Source organism: Ursus maritimus (assembly GCF_017311325.1).
Source record: "Ursus maritimus isolate PB19 chromosome X unlocalized genomic scaffold, ASM1731132v1 scaffold_X1, whole genome shotgun sequence".
Classification (NCBI taxonomy): Eukaryota; Metazoa; Chordata; class Mammalia; order Carnivora; family Ursidae; genus Ursus; species Ursus maritimus.
In genome coordinates this window covers 25,579,596-25,596,500 of record NW_024423319.1, presented here as the reverse complement: position 1 = coordinate 25,596,500, position 16,905 = coordinate 25,579,596, and positions in this window count along the sequence as shown.

Here is a 16,905-nt window from a genome sequence, read left to right as displayed (position 1 = left end):
ATATTTATATATATGTAAATATAATCTTTTCCTTTTTTCCTCAGATCTAGGGTTTGGTTTAGGGCCAGAAGAATGGTTAGGGTTGGGTTAGGGACAGTGTGAGGGTACGTGCTTATTATCCTGCCTGTAGTTCAGAGACCTCTCCAGAGGGATAACTTTAGGGTTAGGGGTTAGGGGTTAGTAGTTAAGGTTAGGGTTAGGGTGAGGGTATGTGCTTGGTATCCTGCATTTCAGAGACCTCTCCAGAGGGTTAAGTTTAGGGTTATAGTTAGGATTAGTGTTATGGGTTAGGAATTAGGGGTTATGAGTTAGGGTTAGGGTTGGGGTGAGGGTATGTGCCTGGCCTCTTGCAGTTCAGAGATTTCTCCATTTAATAAAACCCCAGACTTCTGTTCGGGTGAGAATAGACATGGCAGGCATCTACCAAATTTGGATAAGAAAGGGATTTGGGCTTCAAATACTCTTTATTTTTTTTTCTTTCTCCAAATTTTTATTTAAATTCCAATTAGCTAACCTCCAGTGTATTATGTTTCAGTTGTGTGATTTAGTGCTTAAACACTTACATACACTACTTAGTGCTCAACACAACAAGTACACTCCTTAATCCCATCACCTATTTAACCTGCCCCCCCCACCTCCATTCTAGTGACCATCAGTTTGTTCTCTATATTTAAGAGGCATTTCTTGGTTTGGCTCTTTCTTTTTTCCCTCTATGTTCATTTCTTTTGTTTTTTAAATTCCACATGAGTAAAATCATATGGTATTTGTCTTTCTCTGACTGACTTATTTCACTTAGCATAATACTCTCTAGCTCCATCCACATTGTTTCAAATGGCAAGATTTCATTCTTTTTATGGCTGAATGATATTCCATTGTGTGTGTGTGTGTGTGTGTGTGTGTGTGTGCACGTGCATGAGACCTCTTCTTTATCCATTCATCAATCAGTCAGTGGACAGTTGGGTTCTTTCCATGAATTGCCTATTGTTGAGAATGCTGCCGTACACATCAGGATGTATATATCCCTTCCAATCAGTATTTTTGTATCCTTTGGGTAAATACCTAATAGAGCAATTGTTGGATTGTAGCTACTTCTATTTTTACCTTTCTGAGGAACCTCCATACTGTTTTTCAGAGTGGCTGCACCAGTTTGTTCCCTTGGGGAAACAGATATTAAATATGTATTTCTGTAATATATTATTTAATTATAATCAGATATGGCTTATTTTAAAGGTACCTCAATCATAAAATATCTCAGGATTCCTCAGTCAGATGCCCTCTCTTCCTTCTCTAAACTCCAGTACTCTACCACTTAAATAATAGGTTGTATGGTTTGCCATATATTATAGCTGTTTGGACATTGGCATTTTATTGTTTTCTAAAGGTCAAATTCACAGAGATTGCTTTTTACTTATCTACAACTGGTAGTGCCCAATATAGTATCTTTTTACATAGTGTACAGAGTAGGTCCTCATATTTGTTGACTGCTGAAATTAAATTAAGGTAAATTAAATCTGCTTGTGTTGCTGGAATAATGAAGATGTTGAGTGAACCACCTTAAAAATAACACAACCTTTGACTTACTCTCTTATCACTTGCTTAAGTAGTTTCAATAGGTTCAGATTGGGACCAACTCTTGTACTTGCTATCTGAATTAGCTGAGCCTAATAAAAGCAGAATAGGCACTAAATTAATGGATTGCCACTGTGGCTGTTGTTCTCACCATAAGAATTATTTTGCCAAAGCACACAGAATTTCTAAGAAAGAAACATTTCTTTGTAAAATAAAAGATGTCCATGGTCACTCGAATTTACTCTTATTTTATGCTTATTAAAATAAAGAACTAGGAAGACTGGAGGCATCCATCCTTTATATAAGCAGAAATATATATGTTTTAAATATAGTGGCATACATTCTGGAGGTTTTAAATTGTAAAAAGAGAACTTCTGTATGGTAGCACACAATTAGAGGTGTCTTGGTGTGTCAATGAAACACTTTGATGTTTAAACATAAAATATGTGGGGGCGCCTGGGTGGCTCAGTCGTTGAGCATCTGCTTTCGGCTCAGGGCATGATCCCAGCATTTGGGGATCGAGCCCCACATCAGGCTTCTCTGCTGGGAGCCTGCTTCTTCCTCTCCCACTCCCCCTGCTTGTCTCTCTCTCTCAATGGCTGTCTCTCTCACTGGCTGTCTCAGTGTCAAATAAATAAATAAAATCTTAAAAAAAAACCCATAAAATATGTGTTTTAAAATTCACTATTAAAAATGACATATTCCGTGTTTTGAAAATAGGATATATGGATAAGCATTATACATAAGAAGCTGAGATTATTAATCATGACTATACACTTTTAAATGGTGGAACACTATGTTTTTTCCAATTATGTAGACAACGTCATTCTATGACCTAATTACTTAGAATAAAAATCAAAAGAGAAGCTGATTAGCTTTGTTAATAAAAGTTGGATATTTATTTATAAATCAATAATGCTATGTAACTTCTGAGAAATACTGAATTTAGTTTTTTTCCCATTTATAACTAGAGCATCAGAAAATGGATAAAGCCACATGTCTCAATGATTTCTACTACAATAGCTGCTGAATAACATCTTGTTGATTATTGAATTTATTTCTTCTATTTAACATATACATATGATTGAATAAAATACATTTTATTACTCATAAAGGTATCTTTATTTAAAATAAGTACATTTTAGAAAATTTTAAAAAGTAACATAATACAGCTATAGGAAGATTTTGGAAGGTTCTTAGATAAAATATTAAAATAATACACATGTTAGAAACAAGGCTTTGGTTTGCAGTTACTCATGCAAAATATATTTATATGAATAAAGTGCATGATGTGTATACAAATATATTATAAGTAAAGGTAATATTTCAACTTACTTTAAAAACAACCTGTTATATAAAAATACAAGTTTAAAAGAAATAGAACAGGATATCAAGAAATAATCACAATTAGGTTTAAAACGAACACCAAGTATTCCACTATTTAAAACTGTATGGTCATAATTTAAAATCTCAGCTTCTGGTATAGGGTGTTTCTGTGTATATCCTATTTTCAAAATGGAAACTTTTTAGCTAGTGGATTATAAAAGACATATATCTTGTTTTTAAGAAGAAAATGCTCTTTGATGCCATTCCACTGGCATGCCAACCCGTCCTATCTGGGTGCTACTTTAAATCTGGTAGAACATGTGCAATGTATTATTTGTTCTATAAAAGGATTCCTTCATGGATAAAAAAACGTAGAGATGGAGTTCCTATAACAGGTTTCAATTCACAAAAATATAATTTAAACTGAAACATTTAGTAGAAATACCATTATTTTATATAAAGAAGAATGTCTATACAAGCCAATGATGAGAACTAACTATAGCATATGGCAGAGGTAGGCAAAATTTTTCTGTGAAGGACCAGATGGTGAATATTTAGGCTTTGTAGGCTATATGGTCATGATAACAACTACTTAACTCTGCCGTTGTACCATGAAGGTAGGCTTAGATAATATGAATAATCTTGGCTGTATTCAAATAACACTTCAATAAAAACAGGTAGTGAGTTGTGTTGGAATTGGGTCATAGTATGCTTACCTCTCTGGACTCTGTATTTCTCCTAAGCCTTCTCACTAAAGTGCAGAATGTTAATATATTAATTAATGGAAGGGTGAATGAATGGGTGAGTGACTAAATAAATGACTAAACTACTAAAGTGAACTAGACTAAAATTGAAGGAGACCTAGCTAGGACATTCTATGGTGAAGTTGGTTTGTTAAAGTAGAAAGACAAAATTTAAGTGTTTTGATTGCTATTAAAAAGAACATGACAAACATGCATTTGGATCCTAGAAAAATCTAATTTAACATAGTACTTTTGAAGTCTCTTTTAATTCCACTGGAATGAAAATAATATTCCCAAATAATTCTATCTGTATCTTACCAGTCAAGATGCATGGAAGTGATAACAGCACGATGGCAGGATAGTAAGCACCAGGCCCTTTTTCCTTTCATAGAGACACCAATTCAACAATACATGGACTGTTTCCCTTTGTGAGAAATCAGAAACAAATTAAGAGGCTCCTGTACCCTAAGCAAGTGCAAAATCATCCACAATGAAGCCAGTAGGAAAATTTGTAAGATGTCACCATACTCTTTCTCCCTGGCACAGTACCACATCATTGGGAGGAAGAGTGGAACATGCATCCAACATTCCAGCTTTTTGGGGGGGTGATCCAGGAGATGGGTTTCTGTCTCACCTGTCTCAGGTGTGGACAGGACCAGACATACTCTAGATGCTGAGGACACTGAGAACGATTTAGAACTGGGCTTCATGTTATTGTTCCAGAGGACCTGTGGTAAACTAGTCAGAAAATATAGCTCAATGGACTTTCCCTCAGGGGGAAAAAGAGTGGAGCAAGTATACAATGTTCTGTTTTTTTGGAAAGCTGCACAAGGGACTGGTTTCTGTCCTACCTAACTTAGGATGTAGATGGGACATAGCATATTCTAGATGCCTGGGGACCACTGAGAACAAAAAAGAGGTGGGTGGTATGTTGCTACTCTGTGGTTCAAAGGGACCATGATACAGCAGAAAAATACTAGAAGGAACAGGAGATTGCAGGCTCCTGAAAAAAGAAACAAATGCCACTAATGAAGAATCTACAATATAAGGCTGGAGAAGGCACATCCACAAAAATGGTTTGAGAGGCCCTCAGAATCTCTATCCAGGTTGATTGGTGAAGGTCTTTCCCTGTTTGAAGTCAGTCTATAAATCCTGTGAGTGGTAGCTGTTTTTTTTTTTTTTCAAATTTATGGATACTGACGCAAAGTTACAAGGAACATTAAGAAATAGAAAAAAACTGTCCAAACAAAGGAACAAAATAAATTTCCAGAGACTGACTCTAAAGAAATGGAGGTATGTGAATTACCTGAATATAAGAATTAAAAGTAACCATTGTGAAGATGCTCAGTGAGCTCAGGAAAATATTGCATGAACAGAATAAGAATTTCAACAAAAAGAGAAAATATACAGAAGAACCAAACAGAAATTTGGAAGCTGAAGAATGTAATAACTGAACAGAAAAATTCACTATATGGGTTCCAGAGCAGACTTGATCAAGTAGAAGAAAGGATTAGTGAACTGAAAGATAAGCCACTTGAAATTATGCAGTCAAAAGAGCAATAAATAAAAAAGAATGAAAAAAATGTTAAGAAAGCCGAAGGGACTGATGAGACTTCACATTACAGGAGTCCCAGAAGGAAAAGAGAAAGGGTCAGAAAGATTATTTAAAGAAATAATAGCCAAAAAATTTCCAAATTTAGGGAAGGAAATGGGTATCCAGATTCAAGAATACCACTTGACCCTAAAAAAAAAGACCACACTGGGACATAGTATAATTAAATTGTCAAAATTCAAGGACAAAGGGTTTTGAAAACTGCAAGATAAAAACAACTCATCATGTACAAGGGAATCCCCATAAGACTATCAGTGGATTTCTCAGCAGATATTTTGCAGGCCAGTGGAAAGCAGGATGATATATTCAAATTGCTGAAATTAAAATACCTGCCATCCAAGAATATCATACTTGGCAAAAATGTCTTTTAAAAATGAAAGAGAGATAAGGACATTCCCAGACAAACAAAAGCTGAGGGAGTTCACCACTAGATCTGCCTTACAAGAAATGCTAAAGAGAGTCCTTGAGGTTGGAATAAAAATATGCTAAACAGTAACACGAAAGATATGAAAGTATAAAGCTCATTGGTAAAGGTAAATATATAGACAAATACAGAATACTGTAATACTGTAACAGTGATGCATAAATCACTTTTAATTCTGGCATAGAAATTAAAAGAATAGGGGCGCCTGGGTGGCACAGCAGTTAGGCGTCTGCCTTCGGCTCAGGGCGTGATCCCGGCGTTATGGGATCGAGCCCCACATCAGGCTCCTCTGCTATGAGCCTGCTTCTTCCTCTCCCACTCCCCCTGCTTCTGTTCCCTCTCTCGCTGGCTGTCTCTATCTCTGTCAAATAAATAAATAAAATCTTAAAAAAAAAGATTAAAAGAATAAAAAATACCTATAAAAATATGTTAACAAATACATAACATAGAAAGATGTAATATAAGTAACATAGAGTGTTGGAGGAGGAGAGATAAAAGTGTAGTTTTTGTATGCAACTGAACCTAAATTGTTACCAGCTTAAAATAGATTGTAACTGTTATAACTATAAGATGCTTTATGTAAGCCCCATGGTAACCACAAAGAAAATACCTATAGAAAATATACAAAAGAAAAAGAGGAAGAAATCAAAGCATGTCACTACAAAAAAAAAAATCAATGAAATGTAAAGGAAGACAGCAAGAGAGGAAAAGACAAAAAAACTACAAGACTAATAGAAAACACTTAAAATGACAGTAGTAAATGATCATAGTAAATAGTAAGTTCTTTCCTATCGATAATTAATTTAAATATAAATGGATTAAATGGATTAAACTTTCCAACCAAAAGTGGACATGGAGTGGCTGAATGAATAGAAATAAAGAGCTATTCCATTTTATTCCATGAGTATGGCAACCAAAAGAAAGCAGGCTGCATTTACATCAAACAAAATAGACACTAAGCCCAAAACTGTCACAAGAGACAAAGAAGGACATAATATAAAGATAAAAGGGTCAGTTCACTGAAAAGATATAACAATTATAAATATACATGCACTCAACATCAGAGTACCTAAGTATATGAAGCAAACAGTAACAGAACTGAAGGGAGAAAGAGATAGTAACACAATAATAGTAGGAGATATCGATATCCCACTTTCAATAATGGATAGAACATACAGACAGAAGGTCAATAAGGAAACAGAGTGCTTGAACAATACTAAAGATCAAACAGGCCTTATAAACATATATAAAGAACATTCTGCCTAACAGCAGAATACATACTCTCAAGCACACATGGAACATTTCTCCAGGATAAATCACATATTAGATCACAAAACAAGGCTTAACAAATTTAAGAAGATTGAAATCATACCAAGTATCTTTTCCAACTACAATGTAATGAAAACTAGAAATCAAGAGCAGAAAGAAAACTGGAAAATTCACAAATACATCAAAATTAAACAACACACTCTTGAATAACCAATGGGTCAAAGAAGAACCAAAAGAGAAGTTAGAAAATACCTTGAGATAAATGAAAATGATAATACAACATACTAAGACTTATGGATGCAGCAAAAGCAATACTATAGCAGTAAGTTTATAGCCATATATGTCTACAATAAAAGAAAACTCTCAACCTAACTACACCTCAGGGAAATAGAAAAAGAAGAACTAAGCCTAAAGATGTTAGAAGGAAATAACAAAAGAGCAGAAATAAAGGAAATAGAGAATAGAAAAACAATGGAAAAATAAATGAAACTGAGTTGGTTTTCTAAAAAGATAAGCAAAATTGATAAAGTTAGATTAAGAAAAATAAAATCTTAAATAAAATCAGAAATGAAAGAGGAGACATTATAGCTGATGCCACATAAATAAAAAAAGCATTAAAAGAGACTACTGTGAACAGTTATATGCCAACAAATTGATCAAACTAAAAGAAATGCATAAATTCCTGGGAATATATAACTATGAAGACTTAATCATGAAGAAGTAGAAAATTTGAACATTCCTAAATCTAGTAAGGAGATTGGATCAGTAACCGAATATCTCTCAACAAAGAAAAGCCCAGGTCCAGATGGCTTCACTGGTAAATTTTACCAAACATTTAAAGAAGAATTAATGCCAGTCCTTCTCAAACTCTTCCAAAAAATTGAAGAGGACGAAGTATTTCCAAACTCATTTTATGGGGGTGGTATTACTGTGATATCAAAGCCAGAAAAAACACTAGAAGAAAAGAATACTACAGGGTAGTATCCCTTATGAATGTAAATGTAAAAATTCTCAAAAAAATACCAGCAAACAGAATTCAACAGCATATTAAAAAGGGTAATACAGCATGACCAAGTGTCATTTATCTCTGTGATGGCAACAAAGGTTTAACACACAAGAATAACACTTTTAAGTTTTAAAAAATCATAATTTCCTTCTGCATCAACATTCCCACAGACAGGCTTGAGCACCTTGTCCAGGTGACCAGGTGCACCAATGTAATAAGGCTGGTCTCTGGCTTAAGTTCCTTCTTTCCCTTTCCCAACTGTGACTAAGTGACATTCAAACACACCAATGAAATCACCTTATGTCTTTTGCTTGTACACTCCATCCAGACTCCCAATAAAGGCATTTGCCCATTGGTACTTGCTCTTTCTCTTAGCTCCTACTCCAGCTGGGAGTATATCAAACTAAAAAAGCTTCTGCACTGAAAAGGGACTAGAGTGAAAAGGCAACCTATGGAATGGGAGAAAATATTTACAAATCATATATTTGATTAGGGGTTAATATCCAAAATATATAGGGAACTCCTACATCTCAACAGCATAGAAACAACCTGATTAAAAAATGGGCAAACAGGTGTCAGGCGACAACTCATTGTAGTTTTGATTTGCATTTCCCTGATGATGAGTGATGTTGAGCATCTTTCCATGTGTCTGTTGGCCATCTGGGTGTCTTCTTCAGAGAAATTTCTGTTCATTTCTTCTGCCTATGATGAGATACCACCTCACACTGGTCAGAATGGCTAAAATAAAAAACACAAGAAAAAAGTGTTGATGAGGAAGTGGAGAAAAAGAAACCCTCTTTCACTGTTGGTAGGAATGCACACTGGTTCAGCCATTCTGGAAAACAGTATGGAGGCTCCTCAAAAAGTTAAAAATAGAAGTGCTCTATGATCCTGCAGTCGTACTACTGGGTATTTGCCCCTGAAATACAAAAACAGTAATTCATAGGGATACATGCCCCCTGTGTTTATAGTAGCATTATCTACAATAGCCAAATTAGGAAAGCGCCTCTAGTGTCCATCAACAGAGGAATGGGTAAAGAAGATGTGGTGTAGATACAGAATGGAATATTATGCAGCCATAAAAAGAATGAAATCTTGCCATTTGCAATGACATGGGGGGGATCTAGAGAGTATAATGCTAAAGGAAGTAGGTCAGAGAAAGACAAATACCATATGATTTCACTCATATGTGGAGTTTAAGAAACAAAACAAATGGGCAAAGGGAAAAAAAGAGAGAGGGGGCAAACCAAGAAACAGACTCTTTTTTTTTCATTCATAGCATTTTTTTATTATAATAATATTTTTTTATTATGTTAGTCACCATACAGTACATCCCTGGTTTTTGATGTAAAGTTCGATGATTCCTTAGTTGCGTATAACACCCAGTGCACCATGCAATACGTGCCCTCCTTACTACCCATCACCAGCCTATCGCATTCCCCCACCCCCCTCCCCTCTGAAGCCCTCAGTTTGTTTCTCAGAGTCCATAGTCTCTCATGCTTCATTCCCCCTTCTGATTACCCCCTTTTCTTTATCCCTTTCTTCTCCTACTGATCTTCCTAGTTCTTATGTTCCATAGATGAGAGAAACCATATGATAATTGTCTTTCTCTGCTTGACTTATTTCACTTAGCATTATCTCCTCCAGTCCCATCCATGTTGCAGCAAATGTTGAGAAGTCGTTCTTTTTGATAGCTGAGTAATATTCCATTGTATATATGGACCACATCTTCTTAATCCAGTCATCTAATGAAGGGCATCTCGACTTCTTCCACAATTTGGCTATTGTGGACAATGCTGCTATGAACATTGGGGTGCATATGGCCCTTGTCTTCACTACGTCAGTATCTTTGGGGTAAATACCCAGTAGTGCAATGGCTGGATCATAGGGGAGCTCAATTTTTAACTTTTTAAGGGACCTCCACACTGTTTTCCAGAGTGGCTGTACCAACTTGCATTCCCACCAACAATGTAGGAGGGATCCCCTTTCTCCACATCCTCTCCAACAATTGTTGTTTCTGAAATTAGGGAATCCATCCCATTTACAATAGCACCAAAACCCATACGTTATCTTGGAATTAACTTAACCAGAGATGTAAAGGATCTATATTCTAGAAACTACAAATCACTCTTGAAAGACATTGAAGAAGACACAAAAAGACGGAAAAATATTCCATGCTCATGGATCAGAAGAATTAACATAGTTAAAATGTCCATGCTACCCAGAGCAATCTACACTTTCAATGCTATCCCGATCAAAAATACTGGATGGTTTTATGTTTAAAAATAGTCTTTAAATTTGTATGGAACCAGAAAAGGCCCCAAATCTCCAAGGAACTGCTGAAAAGGAAAAACAAATTGGGGGCATCACAATACCGGATTTCGAGCGGTACTACAAAGCTGTGAATTCAAAGACAGCATGGTACTGGCACAAAAACAGACACATAGACCAATGGAACAGAATAGAGAACCCAGAAATGGACCCTCGGCTCTTTGGGCAACTAATCTTTGATAAAGCAGGAAAAAACATCCGGTGGAAAAAAGACAGTCTCTTCAATAAATGGTGCTGGGAAAATTGGACAGCTACATGCAAAAGAATGAAACTTGACCACTCTCCCACACCATACACAAAGATCAACTCCAAATGGATGAAAGACCTCGATGTGAGACTGTAACCCATCAAAATCTTAGAGGAGAGCACAGGCAGCAACCTCTATGACATCGGCCACAGCAAGAAACAGACTCTTAACTGTAGAGAACAAACTGATGGTTACCAGAGGGGATCTGGGTGGCAGGATGGGTGAAATAAGTGATGGGAGTTAAGGAGTGCACTTTTTGTGGTGAGCACTGGGTGATGGATGCAGTTGTTGAATCACTATATTATATACCTGAAACTAATATTAACACTGTATGTTGACTATACTGGAATTTAAAATAAAAAAAATTTTAAAAATGGGCAAACTTCAATAGACATTTCTCCAAAGAAGAGATACTAATGGCCATGAAATATGGAAAGATTCTCAACATCACTAATCATCAGAGAAATATAGATGAAAAGCACAATGATATATCACCAGCGCCTTTAGAATGGCCATTATAAAAAAAACAGAAAATAACAATCGTAAGTGAAGATGTGGAGAAATTGGAACTTTTGTGCATTGTTGGTAGGGATGTAAAATGCTGCAGCTGCTATGGAAAACACTCTGGAGTTTCCTCAAAACATTAAACACACAACTATTATGTTATCTGGAAATCCTTCCAGCTATTCAAAAAAAAAAATGAAGTTGGGATCATGAGGAGATATTTGCACTATAATTTCATTGTGGCAATATTCACAATAGCCAGGAGGTGGGAACAATCTAAATGTCCACTGATGGATAAATAAATAAAAGAAATGTGTATATACATATAATGGAATATTATTCAGCCTTAAAAAGGAAGGAGATTCTGTCATATGCTACAGCCTGGATGAACTTTGAGGACATTCTGTTAAGTGAAATGAACCAGTCACAGAAGAACAAATTCTTCATGATTTTATTTGTATGAAGTATCTAATGTAGTCAGACTCATCAAAGTAAAAGTGGAATGATGGTTGTCAGCAACTAAGAGGAGGAGGAAATGGGGAGTTTCTTTCAATAGGTATAAAGTTTTAGTCATGCAAGATCAGAAATTCTAGAGATAAGGTATACAACATTGTGCTTACACTTAGTAATAACTGTACTGTACACTTGAAAATTTAAGAGAGTAGATCTCATGTCATGTTTCTATTTTAATAATAATAATAATAATAATAATAATAATAATAATAATAATAAAAGTGAGGCTTGCATGGATTACTGAGAGGGATTATTATTTCTTCTTTTTGACTTTTCAAATAGAATGTTTCTGCCATGTAAGTGTTCTTGGAAAAGCAAGAAAAAAGTTTAAAAAGAGCATATTTTAGAAAAAAAGAGAGCCCTCCTCCCTCTCTCTTTTTCTCCTCCTCTCTTTCTGACTACCAGAACTTTTAATATCTACAACTGCAGAGAATAGAGCAAACATCAGATTTTTCTCTTTTGTACAGAAACAGAAATCCCTGTAGTGCATACTATTTAAAATATGCTATTTAAAATTTCTATAATTTTTTTCAATTTTGAAAATCAAAGTTACTTGATAATGGGAACGTCACACATCACCATTCAGTATTGCACACATGACAAGCTTGACATTTTAAAACGAAATTGTTTTGAATCATTTATCAGTGAGAAAAGCATATAAATATTTCTGAGTGACTAGAATATGTATTTTAGGCCAAATTCACTATAAAGCAGTGACACATTTTTTCAGAACTTTCTAAAATAAAATGGATAGTTAGGCTAAGACCAACCATGGAAACTTTTACCTTCACAAATCTTTCTGGGAGAAATAAAAGCCTGAAAATTATGTGCTTATAGTCTAGTTGCCTTTTTAGCCTTAATTATAGCATTTATGGTGACACTTTATTTTCTGACTTGACATATATTTAAATGTGTTTTTACGTTAATTCTCTTTTATAACCAGACTTGAGTTATTTAAGAAACAGCTGTGATAACAAATGTCTTGAAACTAAGGATTGACAACACAATTTAAGGGAAATGAGAGTAGCAAAGCAATATTTGCGCTGTTAGATACTGATCTTCACTTATGCAGCTTTTAAGCTATAAGACTGTATGCTATGTCCATTATTTATATGTTGAGATATGATCTGTATAACAATACGGCATGTTTTATGTCAGTAGGATATTTATTTGTTCAATAACACTTCACTATAGGCCTAATGTGTACTAAGCACAGTATTAGAGATACAGAGATGAAATATAAAGTCAAGGTACTTGGTCTAGAGGCATTACAGTTCATGTATAAGCTAATTGTTTCAAGTGACAATTGATAATGAAGTCTACAACGGGCTTGTGATGCTAACATCTAAATAAGAACAGGTGTAATAAAAAAGAATGAAATCTTGCCATTTCCAGCAACATGCATGAAGCTACAGAGTATTATGCTAAGTGAAATAAGTCAGTCAGATAAAGACAAAGACAAATACCATACAATTTTACTCATATGTGGAATTTAAGAAACAAAACAAATGAGCAAAGGGAAAAAGAAGAGAGAATGAGGCAAACCAAGAAACAGACTCTTAACTATGGAGAACAAACTGATGGTTACCAGAAGTAGGGGATGGTAGGATGGGTGAAACAGATGATGGGGATTAAGGGGTGCACTTGTGATGAGCACCAGGTATTGTATGGAAGTGTTGAATCACTGTATTGTACACCTGAAACTAATAATACGCTGTATGTTAGCTAACTGGAATTTAAATAAAAACTTTAAAAAAATAAATAAGAATAGGTATAATAGAAGGAACAATTTTATAATTGTTCTCTGGAACTGTCAGAAATTTATTCCCCTCCAAAGCCCTCAGTTTGTTTCTCAGAGTCCATAGTCTCTCATGCTTCACTCCCCCCTCTGATTACCCCCCCCCTTTCTTTATCCCTTTCTTCTCCTACGGATCTTCCTAGTTCTTATGTTCAGAGGGGAGGGGGGTGGGGGAATGCGATAGGCTGGTGATGGGTAGTAAGGAGGGCACGTATTGCATGGTGCACTGGGTGTTATATGCAACTAATGAATCATCGAACTTTACATCAAAAACCAGGAATGTACTGTATGGTGACTAACATAATATAATAAAAAATATTAAAAAAAAGAAATTTATTCAACAGACATTTATGGTGTTTAAAGTTCTAGAAAGGATGAATGAATATATGATACATGGTCTCTACCTGCAGGAACTGCATAATATAGTGGATGGGATGAAATTTCAATTGAGCCACGAAAATTGCCTTTTTGATAAAAAAAAGAGGGAGAAATAGGATTACATACTGGAATCATGACAAGAAGTGGTGAGGCCTGAAAAGACATGGCTTACTATGGCTAGAGCATAGGATGTGTGTTAGGATGCAGATGAAGTTAGGAAGTTCATTTAAAGCTAGGGGGTGATAGATCCTAAATATCATTGATAGGAAGTTTGAATTTCATTTTGTAGGCAACGTGTTGATGGGTGGGTGAGATAGAATGAGAAGTGGAGGTTTTTGAATAGTTTCTAAGAATGTTATTTCTAACCCCCTTTTGGTCACTTCAGAGTAATAGTGCTTTATGGACTAAATTTTTTGAACGTGGTCCAACAAAAGTTTTATATGACAAATACTTCTTTGATCTCTTTGCATTTTATACCAACATTCCATACCTTTGTTACAATATTCATTTTAGTTTGTCTTGTGTTATGCTTAGCTTTTTTAATGCATGTCTCTCCTCTGTGCTAAATTAAAGATTCCCTAAAGGCAAAGACCGTGTCTATATATTCATTTATCAGTTATCTATAATATGTTTTTATTTATTCATTTATTATTTTTTTGAAGATTTTATTTATTTATTTAACAGAGAGAGAGACAGCCAGCAAGAGAGGGAACACAGGCAGGGGGAGTGGGAGAGGAAGAAGCAGGCTCCCAGCGGAGGAGCCTGATGTGGGGCTTGATCCCAGGGCTCTGGGATCACGCCCTGAGCTGAAGGCAGACACTTAATGACTGAGCCACCCAGGCGCCCCTATAATATGTATTTATTAACAGTACCCACCTCTCTGGATTATTGTAAAGATTAAACAAAAGAAAACTTTTAAGAGTCTAAAGGTATTGTGCTTGAAAGTTTGAACTCAGAACTCAACTGCATGAGTATAATTACCCATTCTGTCACTTACCAGCTGTGAAATCTTGAACAAGTTATTTAATATTTAAAAAAAAACATTTTATTGAAATATAATTTGTATCATACAATTCACTCAAAGTTTACAATTAAATTGTTTTTAGTATATTCATAGATATAAGTAATAATCACAACAGTTGATTTTAGAACATTTCACTGCCACAAAAGGGAACTCCCATATCCTTTAGCTATTATCCCACCATCTGACTCCCCCACTGCCCCAGCTCTAGCCCTAAGCAACCACTAATCTAGTTCTGTCTCTGTGGTTTTCCCTGTCTGGACATTTCATATGAATGGAATCATACAATATGTGGTCTTTTGTGACTGACTTATTAGCATAATGTTTTCAAGACTCATCCATGTTTTAGCATGAGTTATAGCTTCATTCTTTTTTATGGCAGAATAATATTACTTTGTGGAGATATACCAAATTTTGTTTTTTCCATTTGTTAGCTGATGAGCATTTTGGTTGTTTCCATTTTTTTGGCCATTATGAACAATATTGCTATAAACATTTGTACATAAGTTTTTGTGTGGGCATATGCTTTCATTTCTCTTGGGTATATAAATACCTAGGAGTGGAATTGCTAGCTCATATGGTAACTCCATATTTAATCATTTGAGGAACTGCCAGACTGTTTTCCAAAATGACTGTACCATTTTACATGGTTCACCAAAATTGCATGAGGATTTTAGTTTTCCTACATCCTTGTTAGCACTTGTTATTATCTGACTTTTTGTCTAGCCGTCCTAGTTGATGTGAAGTGGTATTTCATCATGGTTTTGATTTGCATTTCCATGATGACTAATGATGTCATTTATATATCTTCCTTGGACAAATGTCTATTCAAGACCTTTCCTTGTTTTCTAATTGGGTAATTGAGTTGTCTTTTATTATTGAATTGTAAGTGTTCTTATATTTTTGAGATACAAGCCTTTTATCAGATATATGACTTGCAAATAGTTTCTTCCATTTTGTGGGTTATCTTTTTACTCTCTTGTTGGTGTCATTTGAAAAACAAAAGCTTTTTTTGTAGTTGTTGCTCATGCTTTTGGTGTCATGAGTTACTTAACCTTGATGTGTTTCAATATTCTCATCTGTAAAATTGTAAAAATTATGCTATCTCATAGGGTTTTTATAATTAAATGAATGTAAGTACTTAGAATAATACATGAGATATAGTAAACACTTGTTAAATGTTATCTGTCATTATTAATGTTATTGTCAATATTATATGAAATATCTAAAATGGTACCTGGCACATTATAGGAACTCAGCTCTTATTAAGTAACAGTAATTTCCTATATTTAGTAAATAACAAAATAGGCATTGAGCAGAAAATAAATGTTAATATTTGGGGAGGAATAATTTTTAGGGATACTAGATCTTAAGACATGATAGGCCAATTTTATTTAAAAACAAAGATTAAAAGGGCACAATTCTATATATTTTATCTAAAGTTGTTTATATTAAAAATCAAGCTGGGACAATGATGAATTGTTTTAAATTTTCCTTTAATATGGTGCTTTTTATTCTGTCTTTACTTCTGACTTGGTTGATCATCAGGGATAATTTGGATTTTATGATAATGGAGGAAATTGGCAAGTCACTTGTGAAATATTATGGCAATAATGGCTTTATACTAAAGATAAATCCTTTATCTTCTCCAAAGTAATATGATGTGTCAATAAATGTAAAGTAAAAATGACATACATATTTGTTAAGCCAACAATGTTTAGGGAAGCTTGCCATGCATAATAATAAAGCAATTTTAATAATTTCCATTATAGACAAAAGAAGTTTGGAAAAATGTATCAAATTCCTTTTTGTTTTTCTTCAATTTTATCCCTAAGCATGTGCGCTATATAGATAAATGTTCATTCAAATGAAAATATAATTGTGTTAATATGAAAAAAGTTCACAACCAGGGGAAATGTGCATTCAAATTATATACACAGGAGAGAAAGATGGAAATGAAAGATCTGTAGCTAAAGAAGAAATTGGGACTCTCATTAAAGAGAGGGCAATTAACACATGTATTAACACATTAATTATTTTCTTATTTACTTTTGTCTACAATTCTTACTTGCCCATCACAAGTGACCTGGTCTATTACAGCATTAATTGCTTTAAGTGACAGCCAGTGTTTCTGAACATTACAACCATATGAAAATTGCATGCT